This window comes from Lagopus muta, chromosome 5 (assembly GCF_023343835.1).
Source record: "Lagopus muta isolate bLagMut1 chromosome 5, bLagMut1 primary, whole genome shotgun sequence".
Classification (NCBI taxonomy): Eukaryota; Metazoa; Chordata; class Aves; order Galliformes; family Phasianidae; genus Lagopus; species Lagopus muta.
The window spans coordinates 40,283,007-40,298,742 of NC_064437.1; the positions used below are offsets into that span (position 1 = coordinate 40,283,007).

The 15,736-nt window shown below is 37.6% G+C and overlaps 1 long non-coding RNA gene across 1 annotated transcript in view; it reads left to right on the forward strand.

Moving 5' to 3' along the window:
• Positions 1 to 15,736, forward strand: part of LOC125693962 (uncharacterized) — a 102,323-nt gene that overhangs the window by 53,413 nt on the left and 33,174 nt on the right. The gene's annotated exons all lie outside the window — the stretch shown is intronic.

Genomic DNA, 15,736 nt, shown 5'->3' on the forward strand with positions numbered 1-15,736 from the left:
TATTCAATTATAACTGTTTTTCAAAATCAAGAAGCCAATCAATTGTTTATTTGTTTTAAAAGTAGTAACATATTCCTTTTAGGCAATGAATTTGTCAAATGCAGCACTTTTATTTTCTTTCTCCTGCTTTCTCTATTTTATTAAACTTCTATTAAATATAGTTAAGTATATAATCAAACATCCCTACAGAACTCTCATTTTTATGAGTTAGAAGATGTCAGTGTTTATTAACTTGACAACATTTTAAAGAGTAAAAGGAATATAATCTCTCTTTAATTGCTGGACAGTCTAAGACTCCTGCTGTTTAATTTCTCTTAAATGATGTGCATTCTCCAGTAAGTGATAAGTAGCTGTACAGTAAGGAGAGTGAAGAATTCCCTGGCTTCCTAAATACAGGTTGCCTCATCTTCCATACCATTAAATAACAGAATTGCTCAGGTGATGAGAAAAGTGATGCTAGCAAATAGTGGAAGTTTCCTCAGTGGTTGCTCATCGTGAGAAGCTGCTTATTGGAGATAAGACAAAAGAGCTTTTCCTCTCTTCAGTTCATTCAAAGACAATACAAAGTTTCACTCTTTGAAACTGCATGTGATATACCAGTAACTGCTGCAATCCTGTAAAATTCACACTGAAGTAATAAGTACAAAGATGTCTCTTCCTGTATTTTTATCCACACCACCTGGGTTAACTAATAAAATTGTTTGCAGCAAGCTGCACTGTTCAAAGTAGTGTAATAACAGCATGATGGACTGCGTGCTCAGGAAGGCTGTGTGAGAGAGCACTACTTCAGTGTCAGTGAAGTCTTACTCTTCAAACTATGATTTATAGCTTCTCTGTTGCAGTTTGTTTAACTGTAATTACTTTCTTACAGTTTAAAATGTTTCTCAAATGTTCATATATTCGTAAGAATCTAGTACCAAAATATGTTTTTTTGGTGTGTGTTTTTGAAAAATCATTAAGTAAAATCTACATACTTATGTCTTATGTTTTATTGTCTCACAGTTAGTTAGCACTTGAGAAATTACAGTAGGATATGTATATACAAGGAATGCAGAAATGAAGCAGTAAAGAACCCACTTGTTGTGATTAGTTGCTTCTCTATATCAGCCAACAACTGCTAGTGTGGAGGATGACTGATTTGGGGGATGGAGGGAGGATCCAGAGTTTACAGTAATCAAGTGAAGAAAGTATAAGCAGTATAAACAAATTTGAGGAAAAGAATGTTAGGGGAATGCCTGCACTTAATATACCTTAGGAAATAATACACTTTGAGAAATACACCTAGCTGTTCCAATATACCAGAGAGAATTCATTCAACTTTTAGATCTCTAAGATACTCTTGAGTAATATGAATAGAAATGATAGACTAACTTTAATAAAAAAGAATGGAAAAGACCAAAGGGTGACAGTTTTAGGGAGACCAATGTTTATTTTATATTAATTTGGTTTTATTGCACGTTTGCACAGTCTATCCAGTATGCTCCCTGCACAGTGCACCTATTTCAGCTTTAACTCTTTGTAGAGGCATGGAGCATATCGATGGGAAGCTTCCAGTGCTGCAAGAAAGCAATGCAGAAGCATTTTTCATGCATCCAGGAAACATGGCACATGGTATTAAAACAAAATTCAAAAGAAGGTATTAATAATAATAACTGAAATCTATCAATTGGAATTTACTCCCAAATCTTAATGGGGGATAAACGTTTTATACAAGGCAATCTGGCTCCCAATTTGCTGTCAGTTTATGTAGGCAGCCATTCATGTATGTGTTAGATTGGAGAAGGGAAAATAATTTGAACTTTAAAAGCTATTTTATGTAACTCAGGGTATCTTGTTAAAGCAAACTAACATCAAGTATGTTGTTTTAATCTGAAAATAATCGTTTGTACAGGAAAATAATTTCAGTAGTACTTCAGCTGTGGTATTAAGACTGTCTCTTTAAAGACACTTAACTTATTTAAGTGGGGGGAAAAGGTCCTTTGAAAAATCCTTTGAAAAATCCTATGAATCCAAAGATAGCTGTCTAGGCAAGGGTTTGGGGTATATGGGTATTTTCTATGTCATGCTTACAAGGTAATGGATTCCAAAGGATGGTTACCTGGTATGGATAATTGGTAGTGTTTACACTTTTATTAATAAATATTTTATTTTATTGGATGTTTAAGTTAAATCTGGATACATGTATCTGTGGAGTCTTGTGGAGGAAAGAAATTTGTCCAATTCTATTTCAAGTAAGTTTCATCAGACTGCTTTTGCTTGAATCTGCCTTTGCTCTATTTTACACTTACAGAGCAAGATAGTTGTAAAATGTCGTATGTCCAGGGGCAATCTTGTTTTTCCTTTGCAGCTCTGGATTGTGATGAGGTTATATATTACAATCTTAAGCTTGTCTGCAGAAGTTAGGTGCTACAGAACTATCATTCTGGGAAGGTAATGGTGACATGTACGGGATCTTTGAATTCAGAATGACATCACTGATGTCTGATGTTACTGAAAACCATGTCAACTTCCAAGAAATCTGGACAATAGGCAACAAAGGTCAATGAAAAGGAGGAGAAAATGGGATTACAGTTGCGTATCTGAAAACTAAAACATCTGTCTTATCTCCTTGCATTTTGGAAACTGTGTCTTCTGTTTCTCTTCCTGATTAACTGTGACAGATTCAGTTATGGCCCCTGGAGCTGCTTTCAAATCAACACAGAGCTGACAGTAACATCTGGAATAAAGGAATAAGTTTTTGAGTGGCTGCATCTAAGAGCTAAATATATAACTACAAATAGCAATACAGGATTCCAGATTTGCATTCAGTAGTGTGAGATGCACAAATACATTGTGGCCAAAAGCTAGGATGAAATCTTTTCTCTCCCTTTGAGAGAAGGTTTAGAACTTGAAAATTGAAGCTTTCTGAGAAAGAAAGGATGGGAGCTAGTCTGAGTAATCAGAGGAAGCATGCAGCTGGAAATTCTGCTCACCAAATCTATGAGTTTCTTTTAGTATCTGCTTGTTGAAAATATCAATACAATGCGTTTTCCACATGCAGCTCCCAAATCAGAGCAGAAAACAAATATATCTGAGACTACTTGTGGTTTCAAACCATTGCTATCCTTTCTTTATCTTCTTTCTTCTCATAAATCTATGACTGTTTAAAGAACTCTCCTTCACGTTTTCTTCCTTTAGTACTGGCAGACCATGTGCTGTCTGAGCTGCTGGAAGGTATTGTTGGAAAATCCTTCTTTTAATTGTCATGTACCAAGCTTAGAGGATATCCATCTGAAATTATTTCACTTTTCAATGAACAGTCTGTTCCTGCTTGCCTGGTCCAATAAAACATGGCATCTCGTGGCTTTGCCTGTTAAATTTTAGTAGGAGACATGACCTCTGACCTCTGAAGGATACAGTTCTTCTACAGCTATCCTAATTTCTTTATTAGTTGCAGCTTTTGTCACAGAAGGAAGCCAAGCAGTATAGACCTTATATTTTCATCTAATGGTTAAAACTTTCTTCTCTCCAGCCACTTTCCTCTTCTTAACCGTTAAAATGGTCATGTTTGCTACTAATTATTCTAACTATTAGGGATGCTTTCGTTCCTCATTCCAGCTGTGATAAGAAAGGCCCTCAGCAGTAGATGCTTCACACACACAATAAACGCTGTACGTTTATTCTTCTGGCTCTGAAATCCAGCAAGATTCACAGCTTGTGCTTTGAGAGAATGCCTGCACCTTCAAATTTCAAGCCTATTTTCAGGTGGAGTACTGCACCTCTTCAAGAATCCATTTTGTTTCTAAGCACATGAGGCAGTGCACTGTGCAGAGCTTCCTGTACCTGTGTTGAGCTGTTAGAAGTATTCAAAGACATTCAAAAGTACGGCTTTGCTTTCTTATGGATAATTCTATTTCTCTACCCTAGTCCCTTTTAGCATACATAGCAGATGTTTTCCAGATATGAATAGAGATGGTTGTCATTAGCTCTTCACAGAATCTTAGAGTCATAGAATGGCTTGAGTTGGAAGGGATCTCAAGCTCCAACCCCGCTGCCTCAGGCAGGGCAGCCAACTTCCACATTTAATACTAGACCAGGCTGCTCCAACCTGGCCTTGAATGCCTCCAGGGACAGGGCATTCACAGCCTCTCTGGGCAGCCTGTTCTGGCACCTCCCCACTCTCTTAGTAAAGAACTTCCCCCTGACATCCAACCTAAATCTTTCCTCTGTCAACTTAAAACCATTTCCTCTTGTCTTACTGTTATTTACCCTTGTAAACTTATACCCTTGTTGACTCCCCTCTTGTTTGTAGGCTCCCTTTAGGTAATAAAAGGCTGCAGTGAGGTCACTCCACAGCCTTCTCTTATTCAGGCTGAACCTCCCCTGTCAGAGGTGCTCCAGCCCTCTGATCATCTTTGTGGCTCTTCTCTGGATCCTCTCCAACAGCTCCCTGTCTTTCTTGTTTTGGGTACCCTAGATCTGGATGCAGTACTTTGGATGGGACCTCGTGAGGGCAGAGTGGGCAGAGTAGACAGAGTAGAGAGGGGCAATCACTTCCCTGTCACTGCTGGCCACCTCCCTTCTGATGAAGCCCAGGATCAAATACCCCAGCAGTAAAACATTTCCATCAGAGAGCTGAAAGATGTTAACCTTACATATGGATCCACCACCTATAATTCCAGTCAAATGTATTTCAAGGATGAAATGACAGATTTAAATCCCAACAGCAGTCTATAAATCCTGCAAGGTGGTTTTTTCGTATCTTAGGACATGGCAGTGCTTTCTAATTCTTCAAAATACTCTGATCTGCTCTTCCCACCCCATCCCCTTTCAAAGGCACCATCTTTGGTATCTTTGAAATTCTGTTACCACTTTATCTAGGTGCTACAAAATTGATTCTCTGTATATACACTTGAGAATAAATGGGATAAAATAAGACTGAAGGCTAGAAAATGTGGGGAATTGTTTTTTGCTTTTTTGTTTGTTTGTTTTTGTTTTAAATCAAAAGCTTCTCATTTGGATAGGCTCCTCTGTGAGCAGTGATTGTGCTGTGCAAGAAAAGGAAGTCATTATAGTATATGCCTCTGTATCAGATCAATGTATTGGAAAGTATCACTAGTTCTGAGCAGGTAAGATTCAGCATCAATAAGTTCAAAACCATGCTTTTCATTTTTTCCAGTAGCCATTTATAAAGATAGTGCTTCCTAGTGACACACCTGCGATATGACTTTATATAGACAATGCAATTATACAAATCATTGTAATGAGCTTAGTTGTTACAGTGTTAGGTGAATTTAAGATCATTAGGTCTCTTGATAAGTATTCTGGAATTACATTTATTTATGTATTACATTTATATATCTGTAATTTGTGGAGGTGTTCACAACTTAGTGTCATTTCGAAGCCTTCCCAAAATTCATCAGGTAACTTACCACCAAGAAAAATTTAAAATATTTGGATTTATAGAGAAGTAAAAGTCAGTATATGTATACCTGATGGAAGAGGAGACGCATACTAGCCACCACAATTGATCTGATGGAATACTCTTATTTTGTGCATGTGTCCTGGATTATACCTTCAACAGTATTAAATTCCAGGCGTTGTTTACCAAGGATGTCTTTTTACTTCTTCCCTCCCACTTGAAATCTCAGAAATGCTGTTTTTAAAATAAGACACCTTGTACAAAGTTTGGCTCAGTCTTCTTGAAGACCTTCTCTGTAGGAGGTGGGATGCTGTTGTTAGGTGCTGTTAGGTTTCCTCAGCATGTCCTCACAGGGCCCTGAAGCCCCTTGCCATCTTGGTTGGCATCCACTGGCCTTGCAGCAACTGATCTGGGACTTAATTTACTGTGGAGTTCACAACTGGACACAATATATAGATGTAGTGCAATGAGTGCCAAATAAAGGGAGATGAATAATCTCTTCCCTCTCTCTTCTGGCTCTGCAATGATTCATACAGGACAGGCAACTTCTGGCCTGATCTGCTGCCAGGACACACTGCAGCCTCCTGCTCAGCTTGCTGTCTGCCAAGATCCCTGGGTCCTTGTCAGTAGAGCTGCACCCTAGTCAGGCAGTGCCCAGCCTGTATCATCATTGGAGGTTCTTCATTCCCAGCTGCAGGACTTGGCATATGTTCTTCCTGAATTGGATAAGGTTCCTCTCACCCTGTTACACTGATTACTACATGGGTATGATCCTGCGTATAACTCCTACATGGTGGAAAAAAGATGTCCTTTATTTAGTGAGTCCTGAACAAGTCAGACATACCTCAGGAGTATTTCAATATAAAACATAAATACTTTTACTCCGCTGTCTCACCTTGCTCCCCTTTTATACATACTTGTAAAATAAAATATCTGAAACAAAGACAAAACATTTCTGAAAATAAGTGAAAATGGAAAATAATGAAAAAAGAGTCTAGAATTTTCATTTTATGATACTAGAAGTCTATTTTTGCTGTTATTTAAAATACTACTTTTATTAAACTTTTATTTCCTCTAGTAGCGTTGCCAGAGAACTATTCAGTTGCAACTTTCAGTACTTATTCTTTCATCAACATGTAATTCTGCTAAACCTATTGCATATTAATAACATTTACATTGTAAAATGACTGAGAGAAAGCGTGGTGTTGCATTTGTCATGGTGACTTTCATTACAAAAAATGGAACACAAGAGGAAAGAAACACTTTCATTTTCCTTCGGTTATAACCCTGACCCAAACAACATCTGACCTTAAAACAAATCCCCCCCCTTAGCTCAAGAAGCTAAGTTTTCTTTGCAATCTACCCTTTCTTTTGGCAACTTCTTTCCAGCCCTTTTGCAAATGGAGCTCTTGGCTTTTCTTTCAATCCAAATGTAACCCTAGCTCTAACCCTGATCCCAATTCCTACTGTAAGTTGATTTTTTGACCTTTTGGTACATAAAGAGGGAACAAAGGAAAGAAACTGTAAATGGAAACTTTCCTGTAAGTCTACTCATTCGTTGCCGTCCAGTAGTGCTCTGCCTCTTTGCTTGCTATTACAACATTAACATTGAATCTTAAGCCATCTATATACTCATTTTCCTCACTGTAAGGTACTTTGCACCAGTGCCCCAACAAGCTTCTTGTGATGCAGAAAGCCATTAAGTTTGTCTCTATGCTGAAAAATTACTTTTGAAGTGGTGTAGAGAGTTCCCATTTCTATTGCCACACTGATTATAACCAAATGAGTTTTGATTAAAGTATGGTTTTATGTCTTAAGTTTGGAATCTGTAAGTCAGTCTCTGCTCTTTCAAAAGCCTACAAAAGCTGCTGCTAAGAAACTTTGCTTTGGCAATTTAGAAAGAAAGGTCTTTCAATCAAGATTATGCCCCCAGAAGCTGTATAATATGGAAACATCTGATACAGCCTCTCATGCTGGCATCAGCCCTAGCAGGAAAGTACTGATTTTCTTCTGCCATAGAAACATTAGTTAGAATTAACTGTGTGAAAAGTCTTAGGGAATAAAGTCTCAAACAATTAATTTATTTCTGTGAATATTCATTTCAGTTTTTAAACTAATTAGTGTTGAATGCTCTGAAATATTTCTGTATTTAATATTCTTGTCTGGGGAAACTTCTCTCATGTGAATTCTCCTAAGTAGCCTGAGCGGGATCCAACTGTGAGCTACAAAATGCATGTATGAAAATTTCCACTGCCCTTTTTATCTACACTGTTCAATAAGGAGCAGAATTGCACTTAATTTCACAAATGATATTAAAGAATCTGCTAGTGAAAATCATTTCTGAATTTTTAAAGCAAATAAGTCTTTATTAATCTGTTCAGGAATGTTGCACAATATGTCAAATTCATCACCTTTATGAAATTTTACCTTAAAAATTTTTTGCTCAAAGAATGGTGAGGCACTGGAACTGGTTGCCCAGAGAAGTTATGGATGCCTCATCCCTGGAAGTGTTCAAGACCGGGCTGGATGAGGCTTTTGGAAACCTGGTCTATTGCAAAGTGTTCCTGCCCATGGCAAGAGCGCTGGAACTAGATGATCCTGAAGGTCCCTTCCACCGCATACCATTTATCTAAGACTTTTTGTTCTCTCTTTTTCTGCCTCTCTTTCTCTCATTTCTGTCTGTATTATATTTATTATACAAAATTACTTATTCCGTAGTTTACAATATGGAGTCCCATCCTACTTTGACTTTACATCAACTTCTAGGGGAACTATTAGTTTTTCAAGATTAGAGATTTCACTTAAAGAAGCCCTTAATTTATTTTTTCAAAATCAAATCAAAATTCAGAGAGAAATAAAGCTAAAAACATATTTTTAATTTCTGATTGTTAGAACTCCAAATTGTGCTACTGATGCAGCTATGAATTGAAAAAAAATACCAATTGAAGGGACTGGTGTTTAAATGTAAGTAGTATTGTGAATGTGGAATGATAAATAGGCTTGCTTTCAGTATTCGAGACTGCTTCAGGTTGCGTACTGCAGAAGCTGTCTAGTATTGCTTTAATCATAGAATCACCAAGGTTGGAAACGACCTCCAAGATTATCTAGTCCAGTCATCCACCTACCACTAACATTTGCCCCCTAAACCATTAGTGTGCCTTAGTATAACATCTAAATGTTTCTTCAACGCTTCCAGGGACGATGACTCCACCACCTCCCTGGGCATCCCATTCCAGCAGCTGATTACTCTCCGGTTGACCAGGAACACTGATAGACAGTAGAAAACAGTTTAGTAATCGAGTCTGCCAGATCCCTCAGCACCCTTGAGTGGATCCCATTGTTCCCTATGGACTCGTGACAGTCCAGGTAGAGTAAGAAGCAGGTCTCTGTTTCCACCTGAATCATGGGGATTTTATTCCTCTCCCCATCTGAAATTTCCAGGCCAGGGGGTGGAGTACCCAGAGATAAATTGTTCTGACTTTTAAAGACAGATGTAAAAAAGGCATTGAGAACCTCAGCCTTTTCCTTATCATCAGTGGTTTTGTTCATCTTCTCTTATTGTTAATATGATTGTAAAAAAGATCTTTGCTCTTTTACTGCAGTGGCCAGATTGAATTCAAGCTTGGCTTTTATCTTTCTTATTCTCTCCCTGCATATCCTAACAACATCTCCATACTCTTCCCAAGTTGCCTATTCCTTCTTCTTCTGGAGGTTCTTCTGGAGGTAGACTCTCTTTTTCTCCTGAAGCCTGAAAAGAAGTTCCCTGTTCATCCCGGTCTTCTTCCTCACTCATCTTATGGCATAGGGGGGCAACCTGCTCTTGCACCTTTAAGACTTCCTTCTTGAGGAGCATCCAGCCTTCTTGGATCCCTTTGTCCTTCAGGACTGAACCTTAAGAGATGGTAAACTAGAATGAATTCTTGCTTGTACTGATTGCTTTTTCAAAAAGAAGTCTTAACTTTTTCCACAAACTTACAGGTTTGAGGGTGTTTTTGCTAGATCTTATGAAAAGAGTTGTCACATATTTTGCGATTTATTAACTTGTTTTGTGGAGGTAATTACTATTCTCAAAATTCCCAGATATGGAAATGGAGGTACAGGATTTTTAAAAACTATTTTAATGCAGCTGCAGTCCGTTCAATTGAGACTATCCAAGAAAAGTTTTAGCAGTCATATCCTTGTTGTGTTTTTCAACCCAAATACAGAAATTCCAAGATGGTTCTGTGAAGTTTGAGTAGGTCACACAATATGGTTTGTCCTGGGAGGAGTCTCTGTAGTTACATGTTCTAACTCTACTCACTGGCCCTTTGATGTCAGTATTGCGTACACTTTCTCTAGCTCCTCTTTTTGGTTTGGCTGTCCTAAGGCACAATATGTCTGTTTCTTTCAGTATTTTCATCATCATCATTATTATATCTACAATTTATGGACTTTTCAAGAGCCATGCTGAGATCTTTGAAAGCTCATTTTTAATAGGAATGAGTAGAAAGCAGAAATCATTGTTCTTTTCCATCAATTTTATGGTACTGTTAATTTTTCATATTTAGTGGTTTACTTTTCATATTTAATGGTTGTTGTTGTCCCAGATGCTTAAAGCTATAGGATGTGATACTTTTGTAAGGGTCATGTGTAGATTTGTTGCTTGTTTGAGGTCATTGAACTTACACGGTGAAAAAAACCAAGGATATATTCTTGAGAATGTGCTTCCTACTACCAAATAATGATCCAGTTTATTCAGCTTCTATCCCATATTGAGCAAAGGACTGCAGCGATAAATAGTATACCATCCTTCATCCAGCAGATATAGTCTGAATTAACAAAACAAAAAGGAAAGATCAGGGCTACGGTAGATGAGTAGGGCAAAACAAGGCTTGCATCTGCTTCACTGTTCTGGTGATAGCAGTATCTTTTCTTCTCCCAGCAGTGTTTAAGATTGTAATCTCATTTTCTTCACATCGACTGAGTACTTTGCCTATCTTTGCTACCAGTGTTATGGTGTATGTCAGAGGGGAGGATGAAGCACATTTAGAACAGAAATAAATGGGTATATTCATGTGATTTTCTGTGTATCTAAGCAAACAAAGTGGACTCTCACATCTCTTCACCAAGCAAAGCTAGTATGAAGAAAATATGCTTAATCTTTTATTCAATATGACCTGAAAATAGTATGGAATCATGTTTTATAAGATATCTGCCTACAAAAAGATTCACTTTACTGTTTTTTTGTCAGGGCTTCAGTTAAGTTGCTAATTATTTCTTGAAGTACTTCCAGAATGCACATTCATACCTGCCACATGAATACTGCTGTACAACAATTATTTCCTGACATTGACTTGATGGATTGTAACTTTCCATTGCAAAGAAGTTGAGTTTTTGGTAGTAGCTTTTTAGAAATGCTATCAATCAACAATTGCTCTTAGTTACTGTTGTTACTATAGTCAGATACTGTTAGCGGGGGGAAAACAAAGAAAAAAAAGTTCTCTATGTTAAGTGGTTACCTAACTCTTTTAATAAATTGTTGAAGAAACCTGTGATATTCTCAGTAGCCTTTCATAAACTGCCATTTCAGAACACCCTTTCCTCTGAAGACTTGAGTATTCTGGGTCTTCAAAATAAAACAGAAGTCAACTAGAAGCTGTTTACAAGGGATAAGACATGGAATCAGGGCACTCAGAACTCTGATGAAATACAAATAAAATTCAGCACTATTTAATAACCAGGAGCAAAAAGGAAAACACTTGGAGAGGAGTTATAAGCCTCTGCTCACTGCAGCTAAAGACTTTACTGAGGCAATCAAGGTGAGAAAGCACGTATCTCTCAAAATTAATTTCCAGAAGGATTTAAGTACTGACTGAACATCTCATTACTGCAGAAAATACTATGAGAAAGATTTACACTTCAGGCTAGAAAGAGATAGACATAAGCAACTTAATGTTTTGTAAAAGTAATCTGAAGATTAAGTTAGTAAATTATTTTTAATATGATTATTTAGTCAAGATTTATTTATGCAGAAAAAAAGAAAGAAACCTGAAAGGCAAGGTGAAAGTGCGAGGTCTAGTGTATAGTGTTAACTTTATAGGAATGGTGAAGATGCTACACTTCCAGTATAAACTTTCCATTACTGTGTGACACAAATTTATACAGAACTGTGCTGCTGGTAAGACCTGTAGAAGAATAACTCAACTTTGTAGTTTTCCACAGCAGAAAAAATGTTAGGTACCGATGGTAATATATAGGCCCTGCCAAAGCTAGATTGGATGCTGGTGAGGTATATGGGAATGTGCTCCTACACAGATGTTGCACTAAAAACACACTTCCATATGTCGCTCAGTGTTCCATTTTCCAAGCTATCTCTGAGGATTCAGTATGTGAGGGTATGTGGCTGGCAGATGGATATTTCAAAGTAGATGATACAGAGAAGGGTGTGTATTTCATTAGAGACAAACAAATATACTTAAAGGCTCTCCTTTAATCCGGAGTTTGAGTGCTGTGGGAATAATCTGAGTTCAAGGGCCTACATGATTTTTGTACTACATTTTGCCTAAGCGTAGTCTAATCCCATCATCTATTGCTACAGGCAATAATGGGGAAAGATTTGCAGGAGACAGTACTCAGACTATGACTAATATGATGCAGTATGGTATCATTGCTAACATCCTCAAAGAAGGCAAATTTCATGTAGAATAATTACATAAGAATTTTAAAATTGTATAGAGAACCCCATGGCTACTGCAGCAGCCAGGCATTGATCTCCTTTATCATCTAGGTAACTCTTTGGGTCAATTCTCACCATTTGTGAGAGTCTTGAGTTGTATGATAATGCTTTTAAGTCTCAGAAGTGGAGGTGAAAGTCCTTAAAAGCTTTCTGCTGTAAATAAGAATGTCTTTGCTTACGTATGTATCGCTGTAGCACAAATAGATTACCCTGAATTATCCACAGGTATTGTTGGACAAGACATACAGAATGTTTGGTCGGAAACAATTGCAGAACATACCAGATAGACATTAAATTAGTTTTGTTTAGACTCACACCAAAAATCATTCTGTGAGGAAACTGACTGTTAATAGAGAATGCAAAGATGAGACTTTGTCTCAAGTGTTAATTGGTAATAAAAAACTATGTTTTGATGAAGGAGACATTAGTAAATCATTATTAATGCTATGTATTGAAGATCGTTAATAATTTCTCTGATAAATAGGACAATTTAATCCAAACTTCATTGGATCAGAATATTCATCAGGGAAGAATAACATGAAGTATCTAAATGATTCAGGAAACTTTTATTCTTGCCTTGCATGCCTGCTGTCCAAGCTACTGACATTACGCATACATAAATGAAGTTCAGATAAAGTATATTTTTTCATTCACAGAATCACAGAATCACAGAATTGTAGGGGTTGGAAGGGGCCTCCAGAGATCATCGTGTCCAACCCCCCTGCCAAAGCAGGTTCCCTACAGCAGGTCGCACAGGTCGGCATCCAGGCAGGTCTTGAACATCTCCAGAGAAGGAGACTCCACCACCTCCCTGGGCAGCCTGTTCCAGTGCTCCGTCACCTCACTGTAAAGAAGTTCTTGTGCACATTTGTGCAGAACTTCCTATGCTGTTTCTGGCCATTTCCCCTTGTCCTGTCTCCACTCACCACTGAAAAGAGTCCGGCCTCGCCATTCTGCCCCCCACACCTTAGATATTTATAGACCTGGATCAGCTCCCCTCTCAGTCTTCTTTTCTCAAGGCTGAATTCCATTCTAGTAGATCTCTCGCTCTCACGTATCTAAAAGCAAAATGGAAAATTATTGCTAAAAGAAAGGATAGATAGTCAGCAAGAATTACACATACACAAAGAAGCTTTCAATGCCAACAATTTAAAAACAGTAAGAGTTTTAGTTACTGTGGGAATTCTTGTTATTCTTCTCTGGTGTTGGTCAGATCATGCATATCTGACTTGAAAAAAAAAAACAACAAACAAATGTTGAATTTCAAGTTAATTTTTCTTATGATGTACTGTGACCCTCCCCTAATGAGTTAATCCTTCCAGTGTAGCAAACAAATTTCATGTAGTTACTTCTCTTTCATAAAGAACTATTTTAGTAAAGTGATGCTAGTGAACTTACAAATTTGAATTTGTTTGTGGCAACAAACAGGGATTTGATCTGATTGTGCTGGCATTCAAGATCACTGGGATACATGCTGCAGAGTACTTCAAGCTAGCATTGCACTATAGTTAGTAAGCCCTCATGAAATGCAGGACCTGTGAGCAGAGACACAGTACCTTGCCAACATGTTAATTCCGTTCTGTGCAGATGTATTAGTCAATACTAGCCTAACCTTTCTGCGCTTCAGACATATGCTCAGTTTTGATTTGCTTTTTCAAAGTAAATTCTTAGTGGCTTTGGGTTAGAAAGAGACTTGCAGAAATTGTAGATAAGACAGAGACATCTAAATCTGGAGTAACAGCTTGAAGAGGTGTGACCTGCTTGTCCATTTCATTTTGGAGTGCTGCTAGCTCATCTTCAGTGGCAGTGTGAGTACAACATAAAATGACTCCCTACAAAAGAAAACAATATATGAAAGAATTGCAAGTTTGCATGTTGCTTTATTCTTGAACAAGAGACCTCATCACAGCCTTTGCAACGACCCCGCTCAGACAAATGCTGACTGAAAGATAAAGTTAGCTAGATGAGAGCTAGTTTATTTAATGCTCCCATTCTGTCTAGAATTGGTGATGTTCATGTATCGAGATGTATCACAAAAATATTTCACATCTGAAATGCTCTTTACAAGCGTCAGGGAGAACTAACAAGACTGGAACTAGTATGTGCTAGTATGTGCAAAATTTATCCAGATAATACTCATAACTGTAGTAGTGTAGATGTTTGATATATATAATAAAGAATTGACAGAACAGGTGATGAGCAGTTTGAGAGAAGAATAAATAATGTGAGCAATTTGGATTTCAAAGGTTGGAAACCTGTGGGCTGGACAGGTGTTACCAATAATCTTGAGTCCTTGGTGATTAAGATGACTTTTTCAGAAGATCCTTTCAGGCCCCCCAAATGATTTACCCTCCAAAAAGACTGGAGGGTTTGTCTGTTGTGACAGAGAACTCAACTGGAATTACAATTTTGGTGCAGGAATATTAAATGAAATTGTGTAGATCACTTGTGAGGAAGGCCAAGCTAAATGTCTGGCAATCCATTTTTTAGCATTAAGATTTCATGTGTGAAACTATTCATAGCAGTTGAAGGTTTGAATATGAGCTGGATCGTACTCAGTAAAATTTCAATAAGTTGTAGAAACTGTACTGGTACAATATGGTTTAATACTGAGAATCATAGAGCTTGATCACTGTAATAGAGCATCTTAATCATAAATTGTGCAGGTTTTGTATTGAGTTATTAGAAGCAACAATAAAAAGTTGTTTTAGTAGGTACGCCACATATAATCTGCTGTGAAATTGAAATGGTTAGTCATTTCCCATAGCTAGAGTAGATCATACTGTAACACTTCAGAAACTGCAATACCTACAGTCCTAGAGTCTTGTACTAAGTGGGATCCATACAATTTGATGTTAGTGTGTGTAAAAACAAAGCTGTAGTACGAACACATCACTACACGGCATTTTTTATTCTGGTTGACATTCCTCTTTTTCCTCAGTGAAAGTTGTACTGCAGTTTCTCAGTGAATTACTGATTTTTTTCAATATTCATTTCTATCTCTACAATATGAGACTGGTAGTACATGACAGTGTATTCTTTCAAGGAGTTATCAGTAGATGAACTGAAGAGACAGTTAAAGGTTTCTTCAGAGGATCTTGTGAGACATTTCCTGTACCTGTAAAAATAGTCTGGCTCCACTGAAGCTGCTCCAGTTTATCTCAGCAAGTATCTGCCTATCTCTAGAATGTGAGCTAGGCTGAGAAGCAAGGAAAATAGTTCTCTCCAGACCTGCCTACCTGTGGCGAACAGAAGTCTCTTCATTTTAACTATAAACACAAACAAGTAACTTATCCTGCAGTTGTTTTGTATCAAATTTTTGTATGTTATAAATTAGTTTAGAAACAAAATCACAACAGCTGGCATTGCTATTGTATTGTTGTTTTTTAAATATTGACCTTTAGGAAGCCAGTAGCTTACAGCTGATACGTAGTAGTGTTTGAGATAATAATTTTCTATGTAGAAGAGAGTAGCTGCAACATCTGAGTTACTGCCAGGGTATGCCACTTCAGCTGAGCCTGAAAGCACCTGTGAAAGAACAGGCAATCTCTCTCTCCTAAAGTCTAATGTGGCCTTATTAGCACTCACCTGTCTCTGAGAGCCAAGAGAACCAGCTGTGT